The sequence below is a fragment of the Eublepharis macularius genome, chromosome 10 (genome assembly GCF_028583425.1).
Source record: "Eublepharis macularius isolate TG4126 chromosome 10, MPM_Emac_v1.0, whole genome shotgun sequence".
NCBI lineage: Eukaryota > Metazoa > Chordata > Lepidosauria > Squamata > Eublepharidae > Eublepharis > Eublepharis macularius.
Genome location: NC_072799.1, coordinates 49,071,067 through 49,088,306, shown reverse-complemented (window position 1 = coordinate 49,088,306; position 17,240 = coordinate 49,071,067).

Genomic DNA, 17,240 nt, shown 5'->3' with positions numbered 1-17,240 from the left:
CTACTGTTTTCACAGACTTTTTAGTAATCTTAGTGCAAAATGAAACAAACATGCTTGAAATACTCCTGGGATTTACTGTTTCATTTCATTAAAGTGGCTTCTGGTACAATGAACTAAATTTTGGAAACAAAACTGTAACAAGCCACCCTCCCCGGACAATAGTTATAAGGATGCTTTCCTTTTCCCACTCTTTGTATCTGACAAAAGGAGCTCTGTTGCTTGAAAGCTAATACCCTGGAAATCTAGTTGATCCTAATGTGCTGCTGGGCCCAAATGTTGCTCCCCCAGTGAAAAGTGAATGTTTTGGGTTCTTACCGTGCAGTGGCAGAACAGGCAGGCAGGCCAGCAGAATCTTGTTTTTCTTAATGGCAAGTCTACCAACCTCATTGTCAGAGGAATCTGACTGTGACCCTTGATGCTGCTCAGCCCTTGCTGTTCCCTCAATATTGGCCATCTATTCAGCATCCTCTGCCACCCACTCCTGACACCAGTCGGCCTTGGCCATCTCTCTCACAGGTGGATGTGACGGGACACACATAGTGCCTGATGGAGTGCTGGCCTGCCACACTGTGTGTATTACTGCCTGCTCCCATGAGTGAGTGGGGGGGAAGGGATTGGGATGCAGGGCCCAGGGACCACTTAATACTCATTTCAGGAGATATGAAACACGGAGGGGCTAAAGCTTTTATGGGGGTTCTCTGCTGGGTGTTCCTTCTTAATGTTTCTGAAAACATAATATATAGGCACTATCATCAATTGGAAAGGGAAAAAAGGAACATAGAAGCAGGATTTTTATTTAATGCCCCCACAACACTGCACTGGTTGATGTGCTCTCCTGGTTGGGTGCCCAATATGCCCAACCATTGCAACACCTCTACTGATTTGCCAGCCAGTTTCCTGCCATAATGTGCACCTACTGACACTTGCCTACTTTGGTATCCATTGGTGTGTGTAAGGGTAGTGTACCTGAGGAAAAACTCAGTGGGCTGAGGGTTTAAAGGGAGGACTGTGTTCTGTGCAGTTTTGGTGCTATTTAGCACAAAAACAGCTGTCCCAGAGCCTCATTTCTGCAATCCTTCTTGAAAAGAACTGTGTTTGTCTGTGCATGTGCAGCCATACTTGCCTCCAAAGCACAATGGGGCCAAAATGCCTGAGGACAAAAAAACGCAGAATCGAGCTGAACAAGCAATGGCCCACCCAAAACAAAGCAATAATGGCATCCATTTAGAAACCCTGGATTCTAAGCTTGAAATTTTTCTCAGTCCACATTCCTACTTTGTAGACATGATGTCACAATCTTGGAGTTTCATTGTGTGTTAAAATATGACTTGCACTATGAGGGCAAGTTATATGCAAAGATACAGAAGATTGCCATTCAGATTCCCCTTTTAAACAGACTACCCAAATAAAATATCTAGGAAAAAAGAAAGCAACTTACTAGCTCTTGGCCCATAAGTAAAGAATATATACTATCATGCCATCCACCCTGCCCCAGAGGCAATGTAGACTGCCATCCCTGCGCCTCTCCACCCCTCCATGGGCCACAAACTTGCCCTGTGGGTGAGCCTGCGGTTGTGGCTTATGTTAACAAAAGCATCATCTTGAATATTTGTCTTCTTTTTGGAAGTTATATGCTTCAGTAGGTCTCCTTTAATTTTCTCTGCATAGTTCTCCCCCACCTCTTGCCTATATGTGCCGACAGTTGTCAGTTTCCTTATTGACACTATCATATTTTTTCCCCTTCCTCTCCCACAATCTTTCTTGCAAATGCTAAACTTTGGCTGATACATAATGTGCTACCAGGTTTGTTATGATTTATGCACTTTTAATGTTCTGACAATATAATAAGTATGTGCCACTTCTCTCCTACAATACCACTGAACAATAACTACTCTTGAAGGTTTGAATTTTCAGCATGTTATTAAAGGGAAAGGTATGCCTCCAGGCAGTTTGTAATAATTTTGCTGCCAAAAGGCTGAAATCATAAGGGACAAAATTGATCTGACACCGCTTCAGCTCATGTGAAACACTAAATGTATTAACTTTATTTGTAAGGTAGACATAATTTAAGATTAAACATTACATCCTATCTGGATTCTTTTCTACTCTCCCTCTGTAATAGATGGTGATGTTGTGAGAATAAACCAGGAGCAATTCTGAGTAAAAATCTGAGATAGATACTTATTTGGTTTTGCATAATTCTATAGTGTTAATTTTTTCAGGGCATGTGAAGAAAAACATTAATTTTATTCTCTTCCATATATTTTTCCCTTTGTTGAATTTGTAATTCTGTGTGTGTATGTAGCATTCTGACATAAAGCATCTGGAATGCTAGTGCAAAGAGTGAGAACTATGGAAATATGGGGATCACTAATCAGAAAAGGGAATAGAATAATATCTATTTATTTTAAATATTTCTATCTGATATTACCTTTTTTGACTCAAGGTAGCTAACAAAGCAGAAATATTGTCGAAGGCTTTCACGGCCGGAGAACGATGGTTGTTGTGGGTTTTCCGGGCTGTATTGCCGTGGTATTGGCAGGAACTACAATGCCAAGACCACGGCAATGCAGCCCGGAAAACCCACAACAACCAAAGCAGAAATAGTTTCAAGGACACGAAAACAACAGAAGTGTCCCATAACAAGATTTTGAACAATCCAAGTACACTGTTAACTACAATACAATAATACGATAACTTTTCCTCCACCACAGAAGAGTACAAATAAAAGAATGGGCACAATGGTATCTGCAATATCTTCACAAAGTAAAGAATAAGATAACAATAAGTGGATTTCCTGAGTTCCATTCCTCTATTGTTTCAGTTCCTTTATTGTTCAGAAAATCACTCTGTGTTTCTTTCTCTCCTCCTGAATCTCAATGTAACTGGCAGGATTTCTGAAAATGATTCCAGAATTTTAGTTCTCTTAGTTCACTGGAATATCACCACCTACACACATGGTATTAATGATTGTTCTGAATGTATTGATATATTGCCCAAAATCTTAATATGTTCATCTACATGACTGCAAACAATTGAATTATTTTATGTGGTCATTGCTTTTCACATACGTTCTTGAACTTTGGCAAAACTCTCCCCAAGGCAGCTAGACACAACAATATAATCAGATGTCTTTTTTGTAGTGTTTTAACAGCATAGACTATTGCACATGTCCGTTGATAAGGTTATACCAAAAAGAATCCACATTTAATTGCTTTTTTGCAATAATTTTGATTAATTAACATATATTCTCCAGTACAGAAAAGGGAAAAAGGCATGGAAGAACTGAAAGCTGTGGTAAATCACAAAACCATACTGTTCACAACTCTGCATATACAAATGGAAGATTCCCAGTGCATCAATTACTGCGGAAACAAATGATTAGGAAACTTCAAAATCCAGGAACAATAGATCTGGAACTCCAAAATAAAGGGAAAAATTCAAATGCAGCACCATTTCTACAATAAGACAGCATTCCTATTGTCTTGTGACAGCTTTACCACTTTGCTGTATCAGCTTTGCTTGATAGAAAACTGTTCAAGCTTCTCTTTTACCATGTGGATCAGCTCTTTGCATCCTACTTAGAGATGGGCATGAAACGGGGAAAAATGAAACAAAGTGTTTCATTACATTCCACGATTTATGAAACACGAACTTCCATGAAATTGTCCTGTTTCACAATACAATTAGTTTCATGATTTGCCAGAACCCAGGGTACTTCAATGACCCCCTTCATACCCAAAGATGCCAAACTCGCAGGGAGACTTCAGCAGGTTCTCTTCCGCCCACCCTCCCAGTTTGGCCAAGATTGCAAAACGTTGACCAGAACCCACAAAGCTGGACCCCAGAGCCAGGCAGTGGCCCTGAGACCACTGAGACATACACCTGCCCAGGAGGGAGAGGTGCACAAAATAAAACCAAAGGAAACAATAAGAGTGTGAGCCCTCAAAAGAGCAGAGAAAGAATTAAGAAGAAACAAAGACAAGCAAAGAGAAAATAAGAGAGGCCTCAGTCAAGCTAGGCCCCATAGCCAGGCAAAGGCCTGAGATTAGGGTGGGGTGGAGGAAAAAAGGCACCCTTACCCGAAGACCTTCCCAGCAAGGACAAGTAAAGAAAATAAGAAAGAGGCTTTTCAGTCTCTTTCGAAGCAGCAGCAAATCCAGCCAAAAGCTTCCAACTCCACTCTCTCTCACTCCAAATCCCAGCAACAGATCCTAAATCTCTCTCTGTCTACTGGAACTAAAAACATGAGGCTGAGAGAAGTGCTTTATATAACAAACACATAGAGCAGAACAGGAGGTCTGTGGTTGGCAGACAGACCTGCCTAACAGGGTTTGGAGGGATGAGATTGGTATGTCAGATGTGCCCTGCTTATCTGCCATGTATTCTCTGTATTGTAGTCTGAGCTTCTGAGAATGTGTAAAGATCTATCTGTGTAACTGTCTAACTGTTTAGCTGCGTGTTGCTTATCTTGCAGGTGGTTGCTTTCACTTTCTGGGCTGGTATGGGAAAGTGTCCTTGAGATGCCAGCCTGATCCATAACTCCCAAAGACAAGTAATGAGCTCATCCTTCCCACTCCTATCCATCCCCCCATCCCCCTCCTAGGCCCTGCACACCTAAACTTTAACAGTCCTTATCCCAGGGCGGGAACATCACCTATAACTAACATTGCTTTCCTCTTCTACATCACTTCTGTCAATGTAGTTGTTTGAGAGCACTGATACTGATGGATCTCTAATAAAGAAACTTTAACTGGACTCTTGAAGTGTCTGCAGTGAAGTAACTGGGGATCTAACTGGCAGAGCCTGACACGGTGTTCCCATGGCTACAGAAGGCCCGTCTCCTCAGTTTCCTAGGGGATTAATCTTCCTGCTCCTCACTGTATAGGGCAGAATGGAAGCTCTCCAGTTGGCAAGGAGAGCTACCTATCAAGGTTATGAGGGCTAAGATTGGGGTTTCCAATGGCAACAAAATGTCTGCAGACATTCCAGGCCTGTGTTGTCTAGGGAATCAATGGATTGCCACCAGCCTGTCTGACATCATGAATCATTCACGAATATAATGAATAAGGCCAAAAAGTCATGAATTTCGTGAAAACTGTGCCCCTACAAAACACGTTTTGCAAAACACGAATTGGCCCGATTCATCATGGAATTTGATTCGTATTTCAATTTGTGCCCATGTCTAATCCTAGTCAATGAACCTTCTAAAGCTAAATCATCTATATGTACATTCATACATTTGTTTATAAGAAAGAGCCAATGCACATTCACTTTACAACTGAAAGCAAGATATATTGTCGAAGGCTTTCACAGCCGGAGAACGATGGTTGTTGTGGATTTTCCGGGCTGTATAGCCATGGTCTTGGCATTGTAGTTCCTGACGTTTCGCCAGCAGCTGTGGCTGGCATCTTCAAAGGCGTAGCACCAAAAGACAGAGATCTCTGAGAGATCCACAACAACCATGAAAGCAAGATATCTGGATGGATGTGGAGAATGTGGAAATATCAGACATTGGGGGTTGGAAGAAGTGTTGCCTCCTGCAGTGCAGCCAGTGAAAGTCATTCCGACTTTACATGGCATGATTTTGCTGTTGACATCCTTCCCTTCCTTCCCTGTTGTAGCAATGTGGGATTAGTTTACTATTTTAGGGTCAAGCAGGATGTTTCGGTGTCTCTATCTGATTTTCTAGAATAGTAGACCTTTTTTGTTTGCTTCACATTTGTTGTTATTGAATTGTGTTCACAAATAGACTTGATCCTGAGGGGGTTGGTGAGGAGTGAGACCTAACTGAGGTTGGCAGGATTTGTGTGGATTAGGTGCTTGTTGTTTATTTAGATTGGCTAGTAGCATTAGAGAATGCTTCGACCAACTCTGTATTTCCACTGAGATGCAACCTGAATCTTTCTGCCGAAACTCCAGCAACTGTAAATACAAGGTTATAGCCACATTTCTAAGGAATTCTTCATAAATGTTTAATAGTAAATAGAGTTCCTATCTTTCCTCATTGACTTCCTATTAGAAAGAATAATGCCTAAAAATTAACCAGACTGATATCCTTTTTCTTCAGACCTATAGAGTGATTACACTCCACAGAATTGAATTAATTAAACAAGCTGAAATCCCTTCAAAGTAAGGCAAAGACATTCATTCCATCAGCATGAGTCTTTCTGTCCAATATTAAGGGCACAATTCAATTAAAATTAAGTACTTATTTGTCCATAGTTTTCATGCTTAATCCTCCCCCACTTAAATGATTGAAACTTTCAGTGGGGCATACCATATACTCTTGAAATCATCATTTAAGTGTGAAGTATGATGAGTAGAGAGCTAATATTTTCAATAAGCTATTAAATATTAAAGCAGCAAGTACAATTTCAATTGATTTCTGGTTCTGTGGCATTTTTGCAAACTAATTCAGAATGCTTCAGGCCAGTTTTTCAGTTGATTTTAATGTAGCTGGGACTGCAAACACTGACTTAACAATATACAAAATTAAACTAATTTGATTATACTATCCTTTATGTTTTGCACGTATACATCTGATATGAGCATTAATTACTCATTTCTAGCAGTGACATTTTGTTTCACATTGACAAAGAGACCCATGAATAAATGAAAAGTAAGACCTGTGCTTTATTTATATGCAAAGTAATATCATGTGTATCTAATACCTTCTTAGGCAAAGCCATTTTTAATTCCAATCATTGATAATGTGAAATTTGAATTTTTCAAGAAGCCTAAATTGTAAAAAAAACAGTTAATAAAATTAAGGAAGTAACTATGCAGTGTATGAGATAGACCCATACATGTAAAAACAAGTTGTTTTTCTTAATCTATATGTCTCTCACAGTGTAAAGGGTTTTCTTTGTCTCATAACAAACCTATGAGAGACTTGGTTCCAGATCATCCAGTCACCTCTATCTTCCCAGTCCTACACTGTACTGGCTTTTTTAAAATGGATATGGAAGATACAAAACTAGGGGGGTTGCTGGCGTTATTTCACTGTATTTTATCTATACCGTAGTGTTTCTGACTTTTTAAAAAGTCTGCTCAATGAGAAACATTTTGCAAGGACTACTATGAATCTCAAAATAAACCACAGGATGTAAATGACTTACAGAATTTATGCTTTGAACCATGACACATACAGTAAAATCCTAATCAGACTTACTCCAGTCTTAACTCATGGGTTTCAATGAGCTTAGATTAGAGTAACTCTGTTTAGGATTTCACTGATAGTTATGTTATTTTTCATTATGGCGGATTTAGCAATAAAGTGAATTGCAGAATCTGTCATCAATGGAAAAAGAATCAGAACATCTCAGAAGAATTGGAGATGGGAAACCAAAACTTTACTTTTCATATTGGGGATATAAGAGAAGGAATATGTATGGAGGAATATGTAAGAAGGAATATGTAAGGAGTAGGGATGTGCGTTTCGGCTTTCTGAATGCTGAAAGAAAGCCCAAACAAAAGTGTTTCGGCTTCTTTCGGGTTAGCCGAAACGTTTCAGAGAAAGCCGAAACGTTTCGGCTTAGCCGAAAGAAAAAAAGCCGAAACGTTTCGGCTTCTTTCGGCTTTCTTTCGGCTTTTCAATGGGAAAATGCCTCCGTCTTCCCGGACGTCTGTGGAGGCATTTTCCAACCGAATCAGCCCAAAATTGGTGGGGACCTTCCTCTAACCCCTCTCTAAAAACCCCCAAGTTTCAGACCGATTGGACTTTGGGGGGCCATGTTATGGCCCCCCCAAAGCAGGTCCCCCTATCCTCCCATAAGAAAGCGAAGGAGCAGCATATTGTTAGCATGCTGCTGCTCATCTTCTTCATTATTTCCTATGGGGAAAAATGAAGAAGCAGGCTTCCTTTGCCAGGGGTGGCATTTTGCATGCAAAATGCCACCTTACCCTCAGGGGCCCTTCTCCCACCCTTCCTCCCACCCCCCACCAAGGCTCAGCCTGCTCCCACTTGGGGGGGGCATTTCATGGCCTCCCCAAGTAGGTGCTCTGCTCTCATCTCTACCACTGACAGCTGGGGGAGGCTTGTCTTGCCAGGGGTGGCATTTTGCATGCAAAATGCCCCCCAACCCTCTGGGGCCCTTCTCCCACCCCTCTTCCCACCCCCCACCAAGGCTCAGACTGCTCCCATTTGGGGGGGGGCATTTCATGGCCTCCCCAAGTAGGTGCTCTCATCTCTACCACTGACAGCTGGGGGAGGCTTGTCTTGCCAGGGGTGGCATTTTGCATGCAAAATGCCCCCCAACCCTCTGGGGCCCTTCTCCCACCCTTTCTCCCACCCCCCACCAAGGCTCAGACTGCTCCCACTTGGGGGGGCCATTTCATGGCCTCCCCAAGTAGGTGCTCTCATCTCTACCACTGACAGCTGGGGGAGGCTTGTCTTGCCAGGGGTGGCATTTTGCATGCAAAATGCCCCCCAACCCTCTGGTGCCCTTCTCCCACACTTCCTCCCACCCCCTACCAAGGCTCAGCCTGCTCCCACTTGGGGGGGCATTTCATGGCCTCCCCAAGTAGGTCCTCTCAGCCCCTAAAGTCCACCCCTTACAGCCCCACACAAACCCAATTCCCCCCCAGCTGCCACACAAAGACCCAAATCCCCACATTAGCCCCTCACAGACCCAAATCCACCCCCACCTGCCCCACACCCATAACCCCAGGACCAGGCTGGCAAAGGCCAGCCCTCTCCCTTTGTTCCCTATGCTGGGAACTTCTAAACTCTCTTTCCCTGGGCAATGCTACACAGCCCAGGGGTGCCACAATGGTGGGCACACTTCTGAGTGCCAGCTGGTCCCTGTGAAAGAGCACCTGAACCACAGACACCCTCCCTCAAATTCCCCCACCACCTACAGAGATGGCTGGCCAGCCAGCCCCATTGTTCCCTATGATGGGAACCAACTGCACAATAAAGAATAAAACAAGAACAACACAAAATAAAGTTTTTAAAAAAATATTTTCTCCCTTCCAAAGTACAAGTAGGCAAAGCATAATGACACATTACACCAGCAGTCCCCCACACAGAAAAATAACACAACTCACTTAACATCAGAGAATCACAAAGCATGATTCCTGTCAAAAACACTTTATTTCTTGAACAGCTTTAGGTTACACAGCAGGGGGGCACACCAAAGGGCATGGCAGCACTATCTTACACAAAAATAACACAACTCACTTAACATCAGAGAATCACAAAAGCACAATTCCTGTCAAAAACACTTTATTTCTTGAACAGCTTTAGGTTACACAGTAGGAGGGCACAACAGGGCATGATAGCAATGTACTACAAAAAATAATACAACCCACTTCACCGTTTTTGACAGCAATTGTGTTTGTGTGATTCTCTGATGTGAAGTGAGTTGTGTTATTTTTGTGTAGTACACTGCTTTCCTGCTCTGTTGTGCCTTCCTACTGTGTGACCTAAAGCAGTTACAGAAATAAAGTGCTTTTGACAGCAATTTTTGGGGTGATTCTTTAATGTGAAGTGAGTTGTGTTATTTTTTGTGTAAATTACTGCTTCCATGCCCTTTGGTGTCCCCCCCCCCTGCTGTGTAACCTAAAGCTGTTCAAGAAATAAAGTGTTTTTGACAGGAATCGTGTTTTGTGATTCTCTGATGTTAAGTGAGTTGTTTTATTTTTCTGTGTGGGGGACTGCTGGTGTAATGTGTCATTATGCTTTGCCTACTTGTACTTTGGAAGGGAGAAAATAATTTTTTAAAAACTTTATTTTGTGTTGTTCTTGTTTTATTCTTTGTTGTGCAGTTGGTTCCCATCATAGGGAACAATGGGGCTGGCTGGCCAGCCATCACTGTAGGTGGTGGGGGAATTTGAGGGAGGGTGTCTGTGGTTCAGGTGCTCTTTCACAGGGACCAGCTGGCACTCAGAAGTGTGCCCACCATTGTGGCACCCCTGGGCTGTGCAGAATTGCCCAGGGAAAGAGAGTTTAGAAGTTCCCAGCATAGGGAACAAAGGGAGAGGGCTGGCCTTTGCCAGCCTGTTCCTGGGGTTATGGGTGTGCGGCTGCTGGGGGTGGATTTGGGTCTGTGAGGGGCTAATGTGGGGATTTGGGTCTGTGTGTGGCAGCTGGGGGGGAATTGGGTTTGTGTGGGCCTGCTGGGGGTGGACTTTGGGGGCTGAGAGCACCTACTTGGGGAGGCCATGAAATGGCCCCCCAAGTGGGAGCAGGCTGAGCCTTGGTGGGGGGTGGGAGGAAGGGTGGGAGAAGGGCCCCAGAGGGCTGGGGGGCATTTTGCATGCAAAATTCCACCCTTGGCAAGACAAGCCTCCCCCAGCTGTCAGTGGTAGAGATGAGAGCACCTACTTGTGGAGGCCATGAAATGGCCCCCCCAAGTGGGAGCAGTCTGAGCCTTGGTGGGGGGTGGGAGAAGGGCCCCAGAGGGTTGGGGGGCATTTTGCATGCAAAATGCCACCCCTTGCAAGACAAGCCTCCCCCAGCTGTCAGTGGTAGAGAATGAGATGAGAGCACCTACTTGGGGAGGCCATGAAATGGCCCCCCCAAGTGGGAGCAGGCTGAGCCTTGGTGGGGGGTGGGATGAGGGGTGGGAGAAGGGCCTCTGAGGGTGAGGGGGCATTTTGCATGCAAAATGCCACCCCTGGCAAAGGAAGCCTGCTTCTTCATTTTTCCCCATAGGAAATAATGAAGAAGATGAGCAGCAGCATGCTAACAATATGCTGCTCCTTCGCTTTCTTATGGGAGGATAGGGGGACCTGATTTGGGGGGCCATAACATGGCCCCCCAAAGTCCAATCGGTCTGAAAATTGGGGGATTTGTAGAGAGGGGTTAGAGGAAGGTCCCCACCAATTTTGGGCTGATTCGGTTGGAAAATGCCTCCCCCAGATGTCCGGGAAGACGCCGGAGGCATTTTCCCATTGAAAAAGCCTAAAGCCGGAACGTTTCGGCTTTTTTTCTTTCTTCTAGCCGAAACGTTTCGGCTTAGCCTGAAACGTTTCGGCTAACCTGAAAGAAGCCGAAACACTTTTGTTTCGCCTTTCTTTCGGCTTTCAGAAAGCCGAAATGCACATCCCTACTGGCCAGCCAGCCCCATTGTTCCCTATGATGGGAACCAACCGCACAACAAAGAATAAAACATGAACAACACAAAATAAAGTTTTTTAAAAATTATTTTCTCCCTTTCAAAGTACAAGTAGGCAAAGCATTATGACACATTACACCAGCAATCCCCCACACAGAAAAATTAACACAACTCACTTAACATCAGAGAATCACAAAAGCACAATTCCTATCAAAAACACTTTATTTCTTGAACAGCTTTAGGATACACTGCAGGGGAGCACACCAACGGGCATGATAGAAGTGTACTACACAAAATAATACAACCCACTTCACCGTTTTTGACAGCAGTTGTGTTTGTGTGATTCTCTGATGTGAAGTGAGTTGTGTTATTTTTATGTAGTACACTGCTTTCATGCCCTGTTGTGCCATCCTACTGTGTAACCTAAAGCAGTTAAGGAAATAAAGTGCTTTTGACAGCAATATTTTGGGGGGATTCTCTGATGTTAAGTGAGTTGTGTTATTTTTGTGTAAGATACTGCTGCCATGCCCTTTGGTGCGCCCCCCCTGCTGTGTATCCTAAAGCTGCTCAAGAAATAAACTGTTTTTGACAGGAATTGTGCTTTTGTGATTCTCTGATGTTAAGTGAGTTGTGTTATTTTTGTGTATGATACTGCTGCCATGCCCTTTGGTGTGCCCCCCTGCTGTGTAACCTAAAGCTGTTCAAGAAATAAAGTGTTTTTGACAGGAATCGTGTTTTATGATTCTCTGATGTTAAGTGAGTTGTGTTAATTTTTCTGTGTGGGGGACTGCTGGTGTAATGTGTCATAATGCTTTGCCTACTTGTACTTTGAAAGGGAGAAAATAGGACACATGAAATTCTCTCAATATGTGTGATTGACTTTTTTGTGAATGGAGTAATGTGCAATATTTTTATGTACATAAAGCTTTGTATATGTAAACAGAACCTCAGATTTCTGAGGAAATACATTTGTGCATCCTGAAGCTGTATGCACATGGAAAATGTGCATTGCCCCATTAACACAAAATGGCAGCTCAGAGCAGTGGGAGATGGAGCGCACTGTTGGATTGCCAAAATCTGATATCTACAAAAGTCTACATCAATGAGGCATTACATACGCAGCTCTCACACACACACACACACACACACACACACACACACACACACACACACACACACACACACACACACACACACACACACACACACACACCCTAACAGATCACAAAGCACCTCAAACTAGCCACCATGATCCTTGTTCTCACTGCTCAGTTCATTTATGTAAAGTGCTTTATATGGGACTGCCTCTGAAAACTTCCTGGAAGCTTCATTTGCCCCGCTATTAGGAATAAGAGACAGACACAGTATTTTGGGTTCTAAAATGGGCCGCTTTATTTAAACAACAACAAGCAAACATTAACTACGGCAAGGGCCTAACTAGCGGTACAGGTCAGGCCCTGGGGTCACTCCGTACCCCACCCTGACCTGTCTGGGCGAGACACCCGCTGCCCTGGGTGCGAGCCATCATCCAAATGGCTGGGACCCGGCCTGGCCAGGCGAAGTGGTTCACCCCTGTAAAGCTCCCCCACCCGGCCGTACGGCAGCGGGGGGAGACTGGCTTGTCCAGGGGTTCTCCACCAGGGCATCAAACCACGCAACTGGGCCGTACAGCAGCCAGCCACATCTGGCAGACCCCAATTCCCCACCAATGGGGAGGTGCCAAGGGTGCTCACCGGCCCACTACAGTTTCTTCCCTAACTAACATCCTGCTACCCATGACATTAACTCAGGCCCACCAAGCCAATTAACCCCCCTCAAGCAGTATGAGGTAGGCGAAAAAACTCCAGCCCCAGGGCCAAATCGGGGCTGAGAGAGAGAAAATTCCTACCTGGCTCCGAAATTGGCAGCTGGCTAGTCCCGCACTGGAAGAGGGTGAGATGGGTGGGTCGAGCACAAGGCAAGACTGAAACCCCAGGGGCGGAGCAACAGCAAATGCTGTGAAACTCCGCCCCCAAGGCTGAACCCCAGATATGAGGCTAAACTGTCTGCCTCTATCCTTGCAGCAAGGCAAAGGGCTGCCACCCACCCAGAGGGCAAGCCCCCACAGGGTTGGCAGTATTATTCCAAAATATGGCAATCAGATTGCTGTCAGAGGATGGATACAGAGAACATATCACTCTGTATTGAAAGTTATGCACTGGCTGCCTAATAGTTTCCAGACAGGTGCTGGTGTTTCCCTTTAAAGCTTTAAACAGATTAGGATGGATTGGTTCCTGAATAGCCACCTCCTCCTATACTCTCCAGCTGGCAATTTTAAGCTCTTCACCTCAGTTTTTTGTTCTCTGTGCATCTGCCCATGCAGGTGATATGGGTGGTGTCCAGAGACAGAATTTCTCAGTGGTGGTGTCCCATCTTTAGCAATTTGAGGCCTAGCAACTACCCTGTAAGCATGTAGATGTCAGACGAACAATTTTGTTCAGTCAAGCTCACAAAAGCTAACAACAACATTTGATTTATATATCGCCTTCAGGACAACTTAATGCCCACTCAGAGTGGTTTACAAAGTGTGTTATTATCCTCATGACAATCACCTTGTGAGGTGGGTAGGGCTGAGAGAGATCTGTGAAGCTGCAACTAGACATGGTTTTATTTGCTGTTGAATGTAGCTTGGGTTGCAATTTTATCCAGCTGAAATGTTTTTAATTATTAGCTGTTGACATACAGTTGGATGTTTTCATCTGTACTTTAATTGTTTTCAGGGGTCATTTCCTAGAAAAAGAACTGCAGGAACTCATTAGCATATCTCATTAGCATATGCCACACCTTCTGATACCACCTGAAGTGTGTCAGAAGGCAACATCCACCCCTCAGGCCCCCTTCCCCAAAAATATCCAGATATTTCCTTAAAGCAGAATGAACTCAAAGCAGCTTACCCTCCTCTGGAGAGCCAGCCCTGCTTGCACCCACACACGCACTCCGTCTCTCTCACAAGTCACAAATGAAAATAAAGCAGCAGAATGAATTCAAAGCAGCTTACCCTCCTTTGGAGTTGAGCCCCACCCGGCTTGCACTCACTCACTCACTCACTCATTTTCTCTCTCTCCCTCTCTCTCACAAGTCACAAATGAAAATAAAGCAGCAGAGCAGAATGAATTCAAAGCAGCTTTTGTTCCTTTGGAACACCCCCCCCCGGTTCCTACCAGGGAAACCAGGAGGAGGAGGTGGTGGTGGTGGTGATGCTGCTGCAGCCTGCTGCTAAAGACAAGGATAGCCAGGAGGAAAATGAATCATGTGGGCGGGGCCAAAACCCACGTGACCTCTTTTCAGATCTACCGGAATGCCATTCCGGTGCATTCTGCCTACAAATGAGCCCTGATTATTTTTAACTTTTACTTTTGGCTGTCTCTGGAGAAGCCTCATATAATATCCTAAATCAACACATAAAAATTTGTTCAGTATGTGTTTTTCCTCCATAGGTTTAATGGATCCTATGCAACCTTCTGCCGCTTCAACCATTTCCATGAGCAAGGTCAATACTTCCAACCTTTTTGTTTATTTTCTGAACATTATATAAATAAGATTTAGATATCCTCTGACAAATATAATTTTCGGTGGAGTAACACTATGCCATACTTTGTTTTCAATTAATCCCAAATGTTGACAGTGAGAACAAACAAGTTATTTTCAAGTTATAGGTGCCTTACCTCAGCATTTATACTTGTTCTTATCCTGCAATCACAGAAAAGGCATGCTCTAAATTGCCACAGGCAACCATAGTGACTACAATAGCAATAAAACTGTGAACCCTAGAAAAAGGCAGTGGAGAGAGCTTTGTTCAGTTCCCACAATCTGGCTCGCCCAACAGCAGCATAGCAACTTTAGCTGGGAACCAGCATTTGCAGCCCCGCCCCGAGGAAAGGAGACAGGCTCCCTTCCCAAGCATCCAGAGCTTTGTCTGGGGGCAGAGCCAAGAGCCTTATGCAGGCGGCTCCGTTTCCCCCTGTCACAGTTGCCTTAAGCAACCTTGTGACAGCTACCATAGCACAGGCAGATGCCTGCGGGGATCCCCAAGGACAAGGCCTTCCCTCATGCTGTATGACTGGGGCATTAGGTGCTTGATGGGGGAATCCATTGCCTGGCTGGCCAGGTTTCAGCCATTCTAGAGATGGCCTACACCTGGGGCTCACCCAAGCAGGTCAAGGCGGAGGTCCGTGGTTGACCCCATGACTTGACCTATACTGCTTAGTTGGCCCTTGCCGTAGTTTATGTTTAATGGTCATTTTAACAAACGGCCGTTTAGTTCCAAGCCTGTGTCTGTCTCTTCATTCTGGCTGGAGTTGCAATGCATTATTCCACTATCTTGAGGGCAAAATCAAACCCCATAGTAAAGCTCAATGTAGACTGATACATAATATAATTTATTGGGCAGCAAAATAGTGGTGAGGCTATGATACTACAATGTATATATGCAGGAGGCCCAAATGGAGTTAGAAGGTTTGCTGACTGCTAGAATCTTTATGGAATGTGTATTGGGGGTCCTATGCTAGAGTACCATGAGATCATGGACGAAGGTGAATTGAGAAGCTGCCTCACTATTGCTAGTAGTATTGCTGTTACTACTGATGGGCCAACTACTCTTTTTTTTCAAATTTCAGTGTTATTTCTGCCTCTAGGGCTCAATTCCAATCTCTTCCATTCATACTAGGAGCTGTGTTAATTCATGTGGAAATAATGAAGGGGAGCAATCTTAGTCTGGCTGCTTTGTGGCATCATCTACATGGGTAAGAAAACAGAGGTTTTTGTGTTTGTAGATCTGAAGAAAAAGCAGAGTGAAAATTAACTGGTGTCTGGAGACAATTTTGGAGCACATGTGGTCTAATAATGTGGGCACACATGTGACAAGACAGAAATGTTACCGGTGAGCAGACAGTCTGACCCAAAACTTATGGTGTCACCTATCCTGGATGGTATTGTAATTCTCATGAAGGAACATATCCATAGTCTGGGGGTGCCTTTGTACTCAGGCCTACTGCCTGAGTTCAAAGCAAGTAGCAACTGTGCCCAAGAATGCCCTTTAACAGCTTTGACTGGTTAGCCAGCTGCAGCCTTTCCTGGCCCACTGTGATACATGCTTTGATTACATATAGATCACATTACTGTAATGCACTGTATGTGGGTTGATAATTGTTTGAAATTTTCAATTGGGGCAGAATGCTGCAAGAAAAATGTTGACTCGGTTGGGTCACAGGTACCATATTACTCCTGTCTTGGCCAAATTTGGTGGAATTTCCATTGGAAGGGTGAATCAATTGGGAAAAAATTAATTTGGGGTTAGTCTGTGTATAAATCAGTTGCGAGAGGAATTATTTTGGGAAACCTGGGGAAAATTAATTGAGATACATTGACTGAAGGATAATGGATTTTGAATAGGATATTGGTGTGAAATTTACCCATTTGAATTCTGTTAAATGGGCACTATGTTGCAGCAGTAAATGGGGGAATCGGATTATTAACTTTGCATTTTGTAGCTTCAGACCTAAACCCAGACTGAGCCATTATTAAGGCCATTGAAAAAGCTGATAATCAGTGCAGGTTCACATAGTTGTTGGTTAGTGAACTGCCAGATTCCACCACTAAGCATTGATGACTAGAAGAGTAAGAGCTGAAGTCTATAACAATAACAACATTTTTTATATACTGCCCTTCAGGACAACTTAACACCCACTCAGAGCGGTTTATAAAGTATGTTAAATAAGATACTAGCCATGAAGGGAGCTCATTTCGGGTACATGGCTGCTTAGTAGAAGCTTTCAATTTTACAGGTGATGACAGCTCTGGTGTATGACTGGTGCTGCCATTCATGCAGTAGTTGCTTACCTGTGTAAAATAGCAGCCCAGGTGCCTTCACTGTTCCTGCACTGGAAAGGGGGTTGGTCTAGATGGTCTGTAAGGCCCCTTCCAACTTTATGATTCTATGACTAGTGCCTCCTAAAATATTCTATAAGGGCACAAGATCCCACTTCCCTGCTTAGTGGTGGGAGCTATAAAGCTGCCAGAATGGCCACATCACCCATCACTGTTGGTGACCCAGCTTGTTGGGGGTAATAGAAACCACTTGTCTCTTCATGGTTTATTTCCCCCCATAAATAGAAGATTTTAAGGTCAGCATTCTGCAAG